Consider the following 17,013-nt stretch of genomic DNA (forward strand, 5'->3'; position numbering starts at 1 on the left):
TGGCTAGGGTCAGTGTCAACGGCAACTTTCGGCAATCCTTAATGGGGCCCCCTTCCATCCCCGGGCCCCATAGCAGTCGCAGCTGCATGAGCTGCTATGACTATTGTTACACCCCTGGATGGGAGGAAGAATCTGTTGGAACTAAAGCATTGCACCCATGCTCCACTGATAGCAATTGCAATGCTTTACTGGCTCCAATGCAAAGGGTTCCTCCCTTTTCCCTCATCAACATGCTAGTGAAATGTTTCAATAAAACCTGTTTTTATTACATACTTGATTTTAGACTCAATGAGGTCGCTGTGTTTCTCTATGCAATGCAGGCAGATCATGGCTGGGGGAGAAGGGTCAGCATGGTGCTGTACATAGCTTCCTGAAAACATAGTGCTTCCATCAAGAGCCCTCAGCCCTAACGCAAGCAGTGGGCAGGGTCCTGGGGTGGAGTTATGCAAATCTCAAAATGCCTCCATGGGCAGATGGTTGTCTAGAGGACTCGGGATTCCTAGACAAGCTGTATTTGCACGCAGACCGCCCTAGGTAAGGCCCACATGTGACGCTGAGCCTCCATGATTGAAAAAACTGAAATCCCATGAAAGGGGCGGGGCCAGGGACAGTCAGGCTGAGGAGGAAAAGGGTAGATGATGCTGGACGTCCTTCAGCCAGGAAATGATGGGCTCTGACTTGCTGCAGCTTCTAATGCACATTGTGCAGTGATATCAGAGTTCAGGAGAGGAGCCGCTACAAGCGTGCAAGACCTCCTTCCATAATGCAGTGCTTGGGTCTAGCGGTCACATGACAGAGAGGGTGATGCCATCGCTCCCTGTAAGCGCTGACACCCGGAAATTTGCAGCAGCTAGAGGAAGAATCGGAGGGGAAGCAATGTGGTCTTTAGAGAAACCCGATCACTTTACCTTTAATGAGCCCGGTAACAGGGTCTGTTAAAGGAAACCTTATGCAAGAAATAAAGTCCTCCCCCCCGATGTTATAACAGCTTTCCCTGCTCTGCTGCTGCATGATCTGTACTGTCAATCAGAGTGATGTAGTGAGCGGGCATGCAAAGGCCCCCCGGTTTCTAAGTGTCAAAGCGTGTGAACCTTAATTGACTGCATTAGTTATACAATATAAATGTGATTTACCTGTTAGTTACATCTATTTCAGCACCTGTCAATTTAATACAACGTATTCTTTAAGCTTGGTAACTTAGTGACAACCTGCTTTGACATTTGCAACATTGCAGTCACCACCAGTGTCTAGGTCGTCTTATACAGAGCCCGTCCCCAGCCAACAGACGGGGTCAATGGTGCTTTCTAGAAGCTGCTGTGGCTGGGATTCAGCGTTGCAGAGTGCTTGGCTCGGGAACGGCGGATTAACACGGACATTTAATACAAAAACACTTCAGCTGAGCAGGCACAGACATGTATCCCCCAGAGCAGAGGTCATCCAAGAGGGAGATAGAGAAAAACAAAATGGGGGGGGCATCTGACTGACATTATCCACTGCGAATATCAAAGCAGCTTTACATCTCTATGCACAGAATACATAAACTTCAAATATGAATACTTTGTATTGTCAGGTTTTATCATCCGGAATATTCCAGCAATGGAGACGTGACGCATGTCAGCAGAGGAATAGGAGGAAAAGATGGAAAAACAATTACAAGTGACACTTTTTCTAGATTAGATGAAGACGGTAGGACTTTGTCTTTACTTCGGTGCCTCGTCTTCTCACTGTCCCGACCCCTAGGTCTGGACTTCCATTGTAAGGCAAGGTTCACACCTGGGGGATCCGTGACCGCGCGGCAATCGTGCACAAAACCGCGTGGATTGCCGGCGGTCACTGAGCCGCCCACCTCAGCCGATCACGCTGGAGGTTCCATTATTTTCTAATGGCACCCCAGTCACATCGGGCGGGTCGCGCTGTTTCCAGCCGCGATTCTTCCGTCCATGCAATTGAACGCGACGGAGGTTAAAAAAGCCGCGTGTCGTGCGTCACAAAAAAAGGCATACTTGTACCTTTTGTTAGCGATTGCCGCGTGGATGTAAACCCATTGAAATCGTTGGGGCCGCGCGGCAATCGCTGCGTGCATTAGCACACGATCGCACGGTGCTGGGACGCGCGTCCCTCGTATCGCTCGCATCTGAATCTAGCCTCGGGGCTTGGTCGCACCATGTGCGGATCGTGTACGGACCAGAATAGTTTGTTCCCGGACCAAAAAAGCATCCCGATGTATTCCTATGGTATTTATGGGTTCTGTTCACACCAACGCAGCCCTTCCAGACCAGTCAAAAAAAAAAATACTGCTGGTCTCATTTTCTCTGGTCTGGAATTCACTGGAATGCATGCAAAAGCACTGGAACGCACTTGAAAGCCCATTTCAAGCTAAACAAAACGCTGCGGAACGCGGCAAAATTGTGGTAAAAACACGACAAAACACAACGCACCACGTTCCAGATCTGGTCCAGGAAATGGTGTGAACCTGGCCTCAGGGTACCCTGCAGAGCCACCCTTTGGTGTGCGCTCCTGTGAAGAGGGTCATGGCAATATGTGAAGCTGCTGCCTACTCTGACCTGCCAAACAGAAGACACAACTCTCCACCTACGAGGTAAGTGATTGACAGGAGGGTACAGGCTTCTCTCTGCTGTCCTTTCAGTCTGCCTGTGTGTGTCAGTGCATCGAATAACAGGGCACATATGCACCTTGGAGCAATGGCTGATGGGACATGTAGTTCTGCAGACAGAGATCACATGACTTTTCTTTACCAGTAGAGTGCACACGCCCCCAACTAGGAGTTTGGGGTAGCAGCACACAGAAACCCAGTGGCGAGGAACACATAACCTTTAAGTGTTTCTCAACATGCTCAACTGTTACATTACAATAGAATGAAACTCCTAAATGCGAGCTTTAAATCCGTGTGTAGGCACTTCCTGTTATGGTGTGACAATGCTCTCGCCCTCTCTCCCAACTGCTCTCCTGCGTTGTCACCCTGTCATACGCATTTCCAATAGAGACTACAAGCTGCTGTGCCAATGCTCACTGCACAGACACGTTCCACTGTTGTCACCTTCAGGAAACCCACCCTGACAAATGCCATGCAGTTATCACCGAAGTGCATGTACGCAGGAAATGGATGCAAAGGCGTGCAGGAGATTAGCAGCTTTGAAATGCAAACTAGGATGAGAACAGTGAATTTTAGACGCATGGATTTGGCTAACTAAATGTCATCCAGTTAGCGTTCGGATCTAATTTGATGCCGTGATTAAAACTGGATGCCCTAGACCAGCGGTCGCCAAACTGCGGCCCTCCAGCTACAAATACTAATCATACATCTGCCTCAGTAGGCCACGCCTGTGGCTGTCAGAGACTTGCAGTGCCTAATGGGACTTGTAGCTTCATCACAGCTGGAGGGCCGCAGTTTGGCTACCCCTGCCCTAGGCAGTTAAAAAGTGCTCCTTGTATTTATTCCCAAATCTCAATGTTCATTCTGATCGGAACACATGGATAGGGACTGCAACACACTCAGTTACAAAGCCATCCACAACTCCGGCCCCGGATATGTCTCAAACCCGGTCTCAAAGTATCACCCTAACCGTCGGCTCCGCTCATCCCAAGACCTTCTGCTTTCCAGCTCCCTTGTCAACTCCTTCCATGCTCGCCTCCAGGACTTCTCTAGAGTCTCTACCATCCTCTGGAATTCTTTACCCCAACCTGTCCGTCTTTCGCCCACCTTGACTGCCATAAGGCGTTACCTAAAGACTCATCTCTTCGGGAAAGCCTATCCCACCTCAACCTAACCGCTCAACCATCACATTCGCAAACAATTCATCCCCACACAGCTACCTCCTCATGTATCACTTCCCCCTCCCTATTAGGCCCCATTCACACTGAGCGATTTATCGCGCGGTAATTCCCGTGATATCGCGGCTATTTACCGCGCGATATCGCTCTCCAATGCATCTCAATGGGGCTCTGTCCGTCGCTGTCGCGGGTCGTGCGTCGCTACAGCAGGACCCTTTTTGGAGCGGATTTTGCCACCATTCTAGCTTGCTCATTGCAAGCATTTGCGCGATATCACGCAAAATGCAAATCGCGCAACACGCGATTTGCGAATCGCTCAATGTGAATGGGGCCTAAGATTGTAAGCCCCCAGGGGCAGGGCCCTCCTTATCGTCTTGTCTTGAATTGTATTGTGATTGTAATGTCTTCCCTATAGTGTAAAGCGCTGCGCAAACTGTTGGCGCTACATACATCCTGTATAATAACAATAATAATAATAATGGCCGATGGAGAAGCTGCCGCTCTAGATATGAACAAGTGACTATGTACAAATGTATCAGCTGTCAATGCATACGGAGGAGATGTACTTTACCTCAACATAATTCTAATGATATTCTTAGAAATGCAACATAAACGAGAAATGATCCAGAACTCGGCCTTGAGTGCTGCTCTATAAAGTGCCTACGGGAGATGGCCGTCAATATAAGAGCGCCATCAAGCCAAGGCAATCAATACGGAATGCAGGAGGGAGGGAAGATATTTTTGCTGTATAACAAGATGCACGCTCAGACCACAAGAATAAAAGATGGCGATGGGCTCTGTTCTTCTCAGAGTCTGAGGTACGATCGATCTCTCACTGCCGAGGACTACAGAAGGGTATCAAATCCCTCCTCCGCTGCGAAGAGCCGGGCCTATATCACATTACCAATATGTCTTGTGTCAGCCGAGGACAGCTATAGGAGGCAACGCATTTTACCTGCTACAAAGATATGGAAGAAACTTCTTCTCTAGATCCCACCCCCCGGCTTACAGCATGTGGACTAGATTGCATCTACTAAGATGGAACAAATAGGACGGAGAAGCCACAAACACTTATGATCACATGACCCCCCCCCATGAGGTGCACTTCAGATCCTCTGCAGGCTTCCAATCATTTCTCTGATGCCATCTGGAGGACCTACCTCGCTGTCATACAAGGACACCTGTACTTGATGTCTATAAGAACCAATGAGAATTTATCTTCAGTGATCTTACGCCAGCAGAGTAAAGCTAGGTTGCACTGGGTTACAGAACTTTGAGGTGCATTAAAGCAGCCCCTATGGAAGTGTGACACTCCAAATGTCCCAATCCCAGCAGTCCCTATGGAAGTGTGACACTCCAAATGTCCCAATCCCAGCAGTCCCTATGGAAGTGTGACACTCCAAATGTCCCAATCCCAGCAGTCCCTATGGAAGTGTGACCCTCCAAATGTCATAATCCCAGCAGTCCCTATGGAAGTGTGACCCTCCAAATGTCATAATCCCAGCAGTCCCTATGGAAGTGTGACACTCCAAATGTCTCAATCCCAGCAGTCCCTATGGAAGTGTGACACTCCAAATGTCATAATCCCAGCAGTCCCTATGGAAGTGTGACACTCCAAATGTCTCAATCCCAGCAGTCCCTATGGAAGTGTGACACTCCAAATGTCATAATCCCAGCAGTCCCTATGGAAGTGTGACACTCCAAATGTCTCAATCCCAGCAGTTCCTATGGAAGTGTGACACTCCAAATGTCCCAATCCCAGCAGTCCCTATGGAAGTGTGACACAGCAGCCCTTGTACATTCTTGCTTCGCGATACCCATTTGTCTTTTTGCAGAGGGGTGAAAGGTGACCACAAATCTCTGGAGTCCAAATGAATGGGCGGAGCCAGGAAATCGTCCCTCTGTAGCTGCAATAACAAGTATTTCCTTCGGGAATGGCACGCAGGGACGAGGCTACACCCAGGCCGAGGCTACACCCAGGCCGGGTCAGTGACACGCCATGATAACAGATCGGTCACGTGACTCGAGGAAACAAGAGCGCATGATGGCAAATCAAACAAAAGATGATGATCTTCGGTCCAGCCAAATCTGAGATTTCGGTTTCTGGAAGATGCTGGAGAGGGATCTGCTCTGATTTGGGGATGCTGGTGGTAAGGGGTACGTATCAGAGGCTGTTCAAGTGGCCATTGCAAAATGTGAGATTTCCCATTTTCTGACAATGGTCACCAGGACGCACAAAAAGAAGCTCATGAAGTGTGCGTGCCCCACTCCATCCTGCATTTAGGTACTCTTGAAGGATTTGTATTACTTTCTTCCGCATAGAAGACGTAGTAAAACATTCGATTCACAGAACCCTGATCTGGCTGCAGGACTCCTCATCCGTGGTAACATTTTATATAATCACCATCCCGGCCTAAACTTCAACCCGATCTTCATGCTAAACCCTTCAAACACATACCATGTGCGCCCAGCCCCGGGCACAGCGCCAACATACCAGCTTATACTGGAGATGGCTCATGTGACAGCAGCTGGCCAGGTTCTTCTCCACACAAATATTGCCGTTCCTAGGTGATGGAAATAGGAGAGGACCCTGAAGCCCGGGACCGGCCACAATGCACTGTGCATGGCAAATATGTAATGCCTCCTTTGAGGCCTGCTGGTAAAATGTAATGTTATGGGTACGGGGAAGGCAGAAGTTATACACCGACTAAGCCGTAACATACGGCACCTGCTGATATCCTGTTCCAGGTTGGCTGGTTTATCCATAAAATGTTTGTGACTGCCGGATGTATAATGAAGGAGCCTCAGGCTGCATGCACACTACAGGTGAATGTGCGTTTTGGGATTCCTGCGGCATGAATGCAAAAGGTGCCATTTAGAAGTGGCTGCTGTTACCTATTTCAGTCAACGATCAGGTAACGGTGGCCGCATATGAAAGCGATACTCGTGACAAGATTACATGCGGTTAGGAATAGATCACTATCCCTGGATGCACGATCAATGCGTCGTCCAGGGACAGTGATCTATTCCTAACCGCATGTAAACATATGTGATACAATTACAAGCGGTGGAGTACCGCTTTCAAATACAGCTGCTGTCACCGAATCAATTACTTAAACAGGTGACAGGGATGCGTTGGCTCGTGCTGCAGGGATTAGTTGGCTCGTGCTGCAGGGATTAGTTGGCTCGTGCTGCAGGGATTCGTTGGCTCCTGCGGCAGGGATTCGTTGGCTCCTGCGGCAGGGATTCGTTGGCTCCTGCGGCAGGGATTCGTTGGCTCCTGCGGCAGGGATTCGTTGGCTCCTGCGGCAGGGATCCCAAAACGCACATTCACTTTAGGTGCGAATAAAGGCCTTAAAGTGAACACCAAAACCTCAAATAAACTTTAACATATAATTTCAATCTTTTTAAAATTTGCAACTTTCATTAAAATAATACTTGGGGTATTCTGGATCCAATACAATGGTCCTTGTTCAGGCACTTCCTGTTATGGGGTGACAACTGTCTCTGAATTGTGTGTCTGCATTGTCACCCTCATGGTGGAGACTACAGGCAGTTGAGCCGGCAAATGTTGCACAAGCCTGGTCCACTGTTATCTGGAAGCCGGTGCAGAGCAATGATGGGAAGCCAACCCTAAAGAGTGGGCAGGTTGAAGGAAGAGACTGCAGGAGATCAGCACCAGTGAGATGTAAAAAAATGGGCCAACCACCAAGCTCTCACATAATTCCTATTTCCAGTATTTGCCTATTTATCACACTCAGATATTCAGAAGTCTCTAGAAAGTCATGGACACGGGTGATCTGCCTCAAATAAAGGAAGGGATACCGTATGGCAAGTGTCTTCTGCAGAAAAGAAACCTCCATTTTCCATGCCGAGAAGCTGGAGGTACACATCCCATTTGCCCCAGACTGCAAGAAGAAGCTGTGATCCTTCACAAGAATGGGCATGCCGCTGCAGATAACTTGTCACGAATGACGTATGTCACGAATGACGTATTTCACTTAAGGTGCCCATACACTGTGCGAATATCGCACAATAATCGCGGGGAAATCCCGCGATCGTACGATAATCGCAAAGTGTATGGAAGGCGTGCAACCGTTTTTACTGTACGGTCGCACGTCCTTTGTCTAAGGAACATGTTCAAAAATCAGCCGAATATCTTACGATTTTCGGCTGGTTTGATGATGCTCGGGAGACAAATGCCGAACGGGCCGGTGTGCGCACGCCCTCACTGCCGGTTCAGCATTGCGGCCATTGGAAGCCCGCCCCTCAGCGATCTGCCTGTCCAAGATGGGCAGATCGTACGGTTTTTTTTAATTACTTTACAACCATCGCAAGACTAAAAGGTGCCCATACACCTTACGACCAACGAGTATGGCCACCTTTAAACAGACATCTGAAATCATTCTGGAAACAATCCAAACCCGACGAGACCACCTGTGATCACGTCTGCTAGGAGACCTTTGGGCCACCGAGTCATCCCCTAGAGGAGCTGTCATGTCTGCTTAGGATAAGCCCACCTTACCAATGGCAACCTGAAGGGTCTTCCACGTCAGGGTGACAACCATGCTGTTACAGAGGAACTATACCCAGCAATTTAATGTCTCCAGTTACTTTGAAGCCATGCCAACTGTCGCTGTGCTCATTTCAGCTCTCAACCAAACTTTCAAGCCATCACACGGCTGGTGTCGTAGCTGATCACATGTGCAGCACCATGGTAACTGCAATCCAAATAAAGGCCAAGATGGCGCCTCCCTTTGCTGTAAGGCAGGGATGGCCAAACTGCAGCCCTCCAGCTGTGGTGGAACAACGAATCCCATGAGGCTTTGCAAGATTCTCACAGACATGACTCACTGAGAGAGATGCTTCATGGGATTTGTAGTTTCACCACAGCTGGAGGGCCGGAGTTTGGCCACCCCTGCTGTAAGGGATAGGTGGTTTCAGTTCTGCTTTAATTGCGAGGCGGCAGATCCGTATTGTCAGCCTGCAACAGGAAATGCTGTTACTGGCAGAAACTTGCAACGCGGTCATGGAAAAGATTTGTTTAAACCTGAACTGCAACTACCGTATATACTCGAGTATAAGCCGAGATTTTCAGCAACTTTGTATACTTACATTGGTCCAACTTGGAACAATATAAGCATACATAATTTATCCCTGAAGGGCCACGGGGACCCTGTAAAACAGCCACGTCCATGAGAGTGCTTTACAGCGATCTTCCAGGTCCTGTACAGCCGCTGAAACCTGACCTCTGCTCTGAAAAAACACAGGGAGGTCGCTCGCTCGGCACAGCGGCCATTCGGCAAACACCAAGTATTTCATATCAATAAATACTGGAAGTTCTCCAATTGGAGGAAGGGCAGTGACATCACAGGGAATTGATGGTATCACTATGATTAAGCCCCATAGCGGTGAAACATGTTAGAGTGGGCGGACTCCAGGCGGGGAGTCTCCATGTGGTGGACATGTCTTGCCTAATGGATTCAATATGTTATTATCGGTGGATGTACGGTGTGCGACTTGTTTTCTTTTGTAGCACAGGGAAGTTGCTTGGCGCAGCGTCAGTACAGGACCCAGAAGATTACTGTAAAGCACTCTAGTAGCTCTGGGTACTACAGCACTTTACAGGATCGCCATGGCCCAACCACGGATCCATGATGTACACTTTGTGCCAAGCTGGGCCAATGTAATTAGGGATGCACCGATACTAGTATCGGTATGGGTAGTACTTGTACTCGCCCAAATGCTCCGATACCTTTCCCGATACTTGAACTTACGGTTAGAGGGAGATTTCCTCTGACCGGTAGTGCCGCGAGAGAACATGGAGCCGGGAAGCTGGCTCCATGCTGTTTGGCCGGGAAGTTGGCTTCCCAGCCGATTAGTGTCGAGGCGGGCAAACAAATCTGATAATATGGCGACACGACCCCCCCCCCCCCAGACAAATCATTCCCCTCATATAGATCATTAGCAGCAGTCGCTCGGCTGTAACAGTCCCTTGGCCAGCTAGGCAGACACCGCTCTACGGGATCTGCCCACGTCTCCTGTGCTTAAAGCGCCTGCGTGATCGCCCCTCAGCCTGCTGCTGCACATGCACATGATTTCTGAATGAGAGCCCTGGGCAGTCTGCGCATGTAGTAGCAGGCTGAGGGCCGATAACGTGGGCGCTGTACACACAGGAGACGTGGGCAGATCCCGGAGAGCGGTGTCTGCCCAGCTGGTCCGAGGGACATCTGTGGTAAGGTAATGAATGCTGCTAAGAATCTATGTGAGGGGAATGAGGTGCCTGCAGGGTGGGGGGTCGTGTCACCATATTTGACAGATCTGTTTGGCCGGCCTCGATGCCGATTGGCTGGGAAGCCGGCGTCCCGGGCCAATCAGCATCGAGCCGGACAAACAGAATGGTGTCGACTTCCCGGGCAATCAAGAAGCTGGGCGGTGGGTAATGACACGCCGCCTGGCTTCCTGATTGCCCGGGAAGCCGGCTCTATGCTACCGGAAGTATCGGTACTCGGTATCGGCAAGTACCAAAATATACATATCGGTACTCGATGCCGAAAAAACGATATCGGTGCATCCCTAAATGTAATATATCAATCTTTATAACTGGATGAAGCCACCCTGCGTACAGTGAAGCATCATGCCAAATATACTGGAAAATACATTTGTTAAAATGTGTGTATTTCCCTTTTAATCCTAGAAATCAAACCAGAAAAGCACACATCGCTGTAATAAAACAAACAGTCAGCTGGCTATAAATAAGAAGCACCTGCAGATGGGAAACACGTGTATTATGATCAGGATCTACATGTAACAACATCCCCTGGAAGTGGCACAGGAACAAGGAGAGGACTGACAGAGCTCGGGGTACAGGAGGACCTCGGCTACATACAATACAGGCTCAGCAGGACCGAGGTCGGGGTCACACAGCGGAGACATGTCAGCACTTCCTGTCCAGGTGGCTTCCCTCTCATACAGGGACCAGCTGCCCATTGGGAACACATGAGATAAAAAGGAATACAACAAACTACCATGGAAGCGGTAAAGTGTATGTCAGGAATGGGCAACACCATCCCTCCAGCTGTTGTTGAACTACAACTCCCATGAGGCACTGCAAGACTGACCGTTACAGGCATGACTCCCAGAGGCATGTTGGGATTTGTAGTAAAAACACAGCTGGGGGGCCGAGGTTTCCCACCCCTGGTGTATGTTTAGGTAAAACATTCAGCAACCATCGTGTTAAAAGATTTGGGAACATCTGCCGATGGGTTGCGCGGCCGCCCCTACCCTTCCCTGAGCTGGGCTCTCTCCCACATTCCTTCCTTACTGTGCTATGAGCTGGAAATAGCCTGAAAAACACTGAGAATCACATGCCGGATGATACGCCATTGTACTCCTTCACATGGACGCTCTGTAAATATTTTGTTTTCAGCCATGGCGGCCCGTCTGTGAAATTCATCTCCTGTCAGCTACTGGTACGAACGTGCGCTGTCCTCTCTTCCCACCGAACCCATTACATCCAAGAACCGCGGCCACATGGGGGAAAAGTAGGAGCCGGGGCGGTGCGCAGTGCAGAGCAGCCGCTCTCATTACCAAGACAGTGATGCACTGGCGCTAAAATCTCATGAGAGCGACACGGCAGCCATTTTGTCTGCATCCGGTATGTTCTGCCCAATAACTCAGCAGGACCCGGTGATGTCACTGAGGCCGCCATTGTGTGTGCTTAGCGTGGACCTGCGATTTAAAGGTCACACTTCATAGAAATCAACAGGGCACGTGTCCTCCCACACTGAATGAAATAAAATACTCCTCCCCAGTAATCTAAGTCCTAGACTGCATGGTATTTGGCTGCCATAGGCATTGTGGTTATTTAACATCATTAGAGACTGGAAAGCATGTCTTCCTTTCAATCAGACCGCAGTTAGTGAAGAAGCCAGTGAGCCCAATCCAAGAGCAGGCAGTCTCTTTAGGGAAGAGGGAACACACTTTCTTCATTGACACAAAGAGAATTAAAGTGAACTTTAGTAAAGTGAACCTATGCTCTCCTATGCAGGGGAAGGCGACAGGTCCACTTAAAAGGGTCATTCCACTTTCCCAGGTGAATTTGGGGAAATGGAATCACCACTCCAATCTGACACCCTGCTATACTTACCTTTGGGTGAAAGCTGCTTGCGCATCACATTGGTCAGCATGGTCAGAATTGCTTCTCATTGGTCAGCGCGGTCAGTAGCACTTCTCATTGGTCAGCGCGGTCAGAAGCCCTTCTCATTGGTCAGCGCGGTCAGAAGCCCTTCTCATTGGTCAGCGCGGTCAGAAGCCCTTCTCATTGGTCAGCGCGGCCAGAATCGATTCTCATTGGTCAGCGTGGTCATAAGCACTTCTCATTGGTCAGCACGGTCGGGTGACTGAGCTGAGCAATGCGTGCTCGCCATTTGCGAGCAAAATACAAAATTCAAAGCGCAAGGCTACACTACACAGCAGTACAGAGGAGTACAGGGTAGTAAAGATAGCACACCCGCTCAGACAGAGGGGGAAGAGTTTTCACCCCCAAAAGGTATTAGGGGGGAGGGTCAGATTGGAGGGTGTTATTCCAATTTCCCAAATTCACCTGAGAAAGTGGAATTACCCTTTAACGCCCTCATCTCCCAGCAACACATATTAACTTTCCCTGATTCTCTATACATCCAGGTATAAGGAAGCATGCATCTCGCTCCCCTTCCTTCCATGTGACATGTCTGGTGCATGACCCAGTGCTGACACATGGGGGCAGGGAGACAATCCTCAATTTAGACCGGGCTTTGTCTCTTTGGTGCTGGCAGCTGAATAGAGCAGCGGGCGAGTGAGGGAGAAGCATGTGCTGCAGGGACGGGGTGTGGGGCGAATCTTGCTTTGCATTGCACAGGATCACTTTAATGTGTTTCCTGACTTCTGAAACGTACTCCTCAACCTGCTTCATATTATAACTAAGCAAATGTAAACCCGACGGGCCTCATTCACACAGCGTAGAGTCGGGCCGTACAGATCCGTGCGGGGCCGTTCCTGGGAGGGACAGGTGCTGCGTGTGAGTGTACGCACCATCCTGTTCTTCCCTAAGGGAGGACGCGGCCGTACGCTCACCTGAGCTGCACATCCGTGTGGTTGTCGGTACTCGGACACAGACAGGATGGATCCTGTGTGCGTCCGACCATGGACACACGAACATGCACGGATGTGCAGCTTCCGGCGTCCTCCCATAGGGAAGAACAGGATGGTGCGTACACTCACACGCAGCACCATCTATGCTACCGGAAGTATCGGTACTCGGTATCGGCAAGTACCAAAATATACATATCGGTACTCGATGCCGAAAAAACGATATCGGTGCATCCCTAAATGTAATATATCAATCTTTATAACTGGATGAAGCCACCCTGCGTACAGTGAAGCATCATGCCAAATATACTGGAAAATACATTTGTTAAAATGTGTGTATTTCCCTTTTAATCCTAGAAATCAAACCAGAAAAGCACACATCGCTGTAATAAAACAAACAGTCAGCTGGCTATAAATAAGAAGCACCTGCAGATGGGAAACACGTGTATTATGATCAGGATCTACATGTAACAACATCCCCTGGAAGTGGCACAGGAACAAGGAGAGGACTGACAGAGCTCGGGGTACAGGAGGACCTCGGCTACATACAATACAGGCTCAGCAGGACCGAGGTCGGGGTCACACAGCGGAGACATGTCAGCACTTCCTGTCCAGGTGGCTTCCCTCTCATACAGGGACCAGCTGCCCATTGGGAACACATGAGATAAAAAGGAATACAACAAACTACCATGGAAGCGGTAAAGTGTATGTCAGGAATGGGCAACACCATCCCTCCAGCTGTTGTTGAACTACAACTCCCATGAGGCACTGCAAGACTGACCGTTACAGGCATGACTCCCAGAGGCATGTTGGGATTTGTAGTAAAAACACAGCTGGGGGGCCGAGGTTTCCCACCCCTGGTGTATGTTTAGGTAAAACATTCAGCAACCATCGTGTTAAAAGATTTGGGAACATCTGCCGATGGGTTGCGCGGCCGCCCCTACCCTTCCCTGAGCTGGGCTCTCTCCCACATTCCTTCCTTACTGTGCTATGAGCTGGAAATAGCCTGAAAAACACTGAGAATCACATGCCGGATGATACGCCATTGTACTCCTTCACATGGACGCTCTGTAAATATTTTGTTTTCAGCCATGGCGGCCCGTCTGTGAAATTCATCTCCTGTCAGCTACTGGTACGAACGTGCGCTGTCCTCTCTTCCCACCGAACCCATTACATCCAAGAACCGCGGCCACATGGGGGAAAAGTAGGAGCCGGGGCGGTGCGCAGTGCAGAGCAGCCGCTCTCATTACCAAGACAGTGATGCACTGGCGCTAAAATCTCATGAGAGCGACACGGCAGCCATTTTGTCTGCATCCGGTATGTTCTGCCCAATAACTCAGCAGGACCCGGTGATGTCACTGAGGCCGCCATTGTGTGTGCTTAGCGTGGAACTGCGATTTAAAGGTCACACTTCATAGAAATCAACAGGGCACGTGTCCTCCAACACTGAATGAAATAAAATACTCCTCCCCAGTAATCTAAGTCCTAGACTGCATGGTATTTGGCTGCCATAGGCATTGTGGTTATTTAACATCATTAGAGACTGGAAAGCATGTCTTCCTTTCAATCAGACCGCAGTTAGTGAAGAAGCCAGTGAGCCCAATCCAAGAGCAGGCAGTCTCTTTAGGGAAGAGGGAACACACTTTCTTCATTGACACAAAGAGAATTAAAGTGAACTTTAGTAAAGTGAACCTATGCTCTCCTATGCAGGGGAAGGCGACAGGTCCACTTAAAAGGGTCATTCCACTTTCCCAGGTGAATTTGGGGAAATGGAATCACCACTCCAATCTGACACCCTGCTATACTTACCTTTGGGTGAAAGCTGCTTGCGCATCACATTGGTCAGCATGGTCAGAATTGCTTCTCATTGGTCAGCGCGGTCAGTAGCACTTCTCATTGGTCAGCGCGGTCAGAAGCCCTTCTCATTGGTCAGCGCGGTCAGAAGCCCTTCTCATTGGTCAGCGCGGTCAGAAGCCCTTCTCATTGGTCAGCGCGGCCAGAATCGATTCTCATTGGTCAGCGTGGTCATAAGCACTTCTCATTGGTCAGCACGGTCGGGTGACTGAGCTGAGCAATGCGTGCTCGCCATTTGCGAGCAAAATACAAAATTCAAAGCGCAAGGCTACACTACACAGCAGTACAGAGGAGTACAGGGTAGTAAAGATAGCACACCCGCTCAGACAGAGGGGGAAGAGTTTTCACCCCCAAAAGGTATTAGGGGGGAGGGTCAGATTGGAGGGTGTTATTCCAATTTCCCAAATTCACCTGAGAAAGTGGAATTACCCTTTAACGCCCTCATCTCCCAGCAACACATATTAACTTTCCCTGATTCTCTATACATCCAGGTATAAGGAAGCATGCATCTCGCTCCCCTTCCTTCCATGTGACATGTCTGGTGCATGACCCAGTGCTGACACATGGGGGCAGGGAGACAATCCTCAATTTAGACCGGGCTTTGTCTCTTTGGTCCTGGCAGCTGAATAGAGCAGCGGGGGAGTGAGGGAGAAGCATGTGCTGCAGGGACGGGGTGTGGGGCGAATCTTGCTTTGCATTGCACAGGATCACTTTAATGTGTTTCCTGACTTCTGAAACGTACTCCTCAACCTGCTTCATATTATAACTAAGCAAATGTAAACCCGACGGGCCTCATTCACACAGCGTAGAGTCGGGCCGTACAGATCCGTGCGGGGCCGTTCCTGGGAGGGACAGGTGCTGCGTGTGAGTGTACGCACCATCCTGTTCTTCCCTAAGGGAGGACGCGGCCGTACGCTCACCTGAGCTGCACATCCGTGTGGTTGTCGGTACTCGGACACAGACAGGATGGATCCTGTGTGCGTCCGACCATGGACACACGAACATGCACGGATGTGCAGCTTCCGGCGTCCTCCCATAGGGAAGAACAGGATGGTGCGTACACTCACACGCAGCACCTGTCCCTCCCAGGAACGGCCCAGCACGCAGCAAGTTGCTTCTCTTTAGGCTAGGTGCACACCTAGGCGATTTATCGTGCGCGATATCACGCAAAACACAGATTCACATTGAAGTCAATGGAGCCTGTTCACACCTTTGCAGTTCATCGCGCGAAAAGATGCAGGAGCGATTTTCGCGCGGTTTGGGTCCCATAGACATCTCTATGCATTGATAACCGTGTGGTTTTCAATAAACAGTCGCACGATCGAAAATGCGCAAAACCAGCTCGGCATGTTAGGCCCGATGCAGACCTCCGGGATCGCACGGTCCTGCACAATGCAGGCTATGATTGCCACGCGGCCCCATTGATTTCAATGGGGTGACATCCACGCGGCAATCGCAGAAAAAAAAAGGTACATGTACCTTTTTTTTTTTTGAGACGCGCGGCTATTTTAGGAAGCACGGGCGGAATCGCCGCGTGAAACCGCACGATCCTGTGTCCCGGCGTGATTGGGGTGCCATTAGAAAATAATGGCACCCACGGGAAGATCGGTGCTCACCTAGGCGACTTCTGACCGCGCTGCAATCCGCGCGGAATCGTGCATGATTGCCGCGTGGTGAGGTGTCGCCTGGGTGTGCACCGGCCCTGAATCGCCTAGGTGTGAACTTAGCCTAAGGCTTCCATCCTATCAGTTGCATTCTGATGTGATCACGGCACAGGCTAATCAGGGCCCGCCCACAACCCCGAGCATTGGAGTGAAGAGGAGAGCACCCAACCATCTAAAATAGAAATCTCCGAAAAAATACAAAACTACAAAACAGATTTTGTCTGTCCCAAAATCATTCTGAGACTCCCAACCAATGTCCGCTTTCCATGGAACCCACAGACATCATCAGATCACTCATTTAGGTCAGTAAGGAAATAGAAATGCTGATTGGTTGCTACGGGCAACACAGATGGTTTTTCCTCTAAGCCTCTTTCCTCCTGAAAGGCCCAGTGGGGGGTAAAGGAGGAGGGGGGGGGAAAAAAAATCGCATTCAAAGCGGACAGAATGAGAACTCAGCTGCAGATGCGTCCTGAATACTGAACACAGAACTCCTGAGATGCTCAGAGGCAGACGCCTGCTACGGCCTTTGTTCCCGCATCCTAACAATAAATTGCGAGGGCATCTTTAATGTCAT

At 49.8% G+C, this 17,013-nt stretch overlaps 1 protein-coding gene across 2 annotated transcripts in view; it reads right to left on the reverse strand.

The window, feature by feature from the left end:
- The window catches only part of KIF1B (kinesin family member 1B), a 132,936-nt gene that overhangs the window by 95,672 nt on the left and 20,251 nt on the right, over positions 1-17,013 (reverse strand). The window lies entirely within an intron of this gene.

Source organism: Nanorana parkeri, unplaced genomic scaffold, assembly GCF_000935625.1.
Source record: "Nanorana parkeri isolate BGI_ZX_2015 unplaced genomic scaffold, ASM93562v1 scaffold5, whole genome shotgun sequence".
NCBI lineage: Eukaryota > Metazoa > Chordata > Amphibia > Anura > Dicroglossidae > Nanorana > Nanorana parkeri.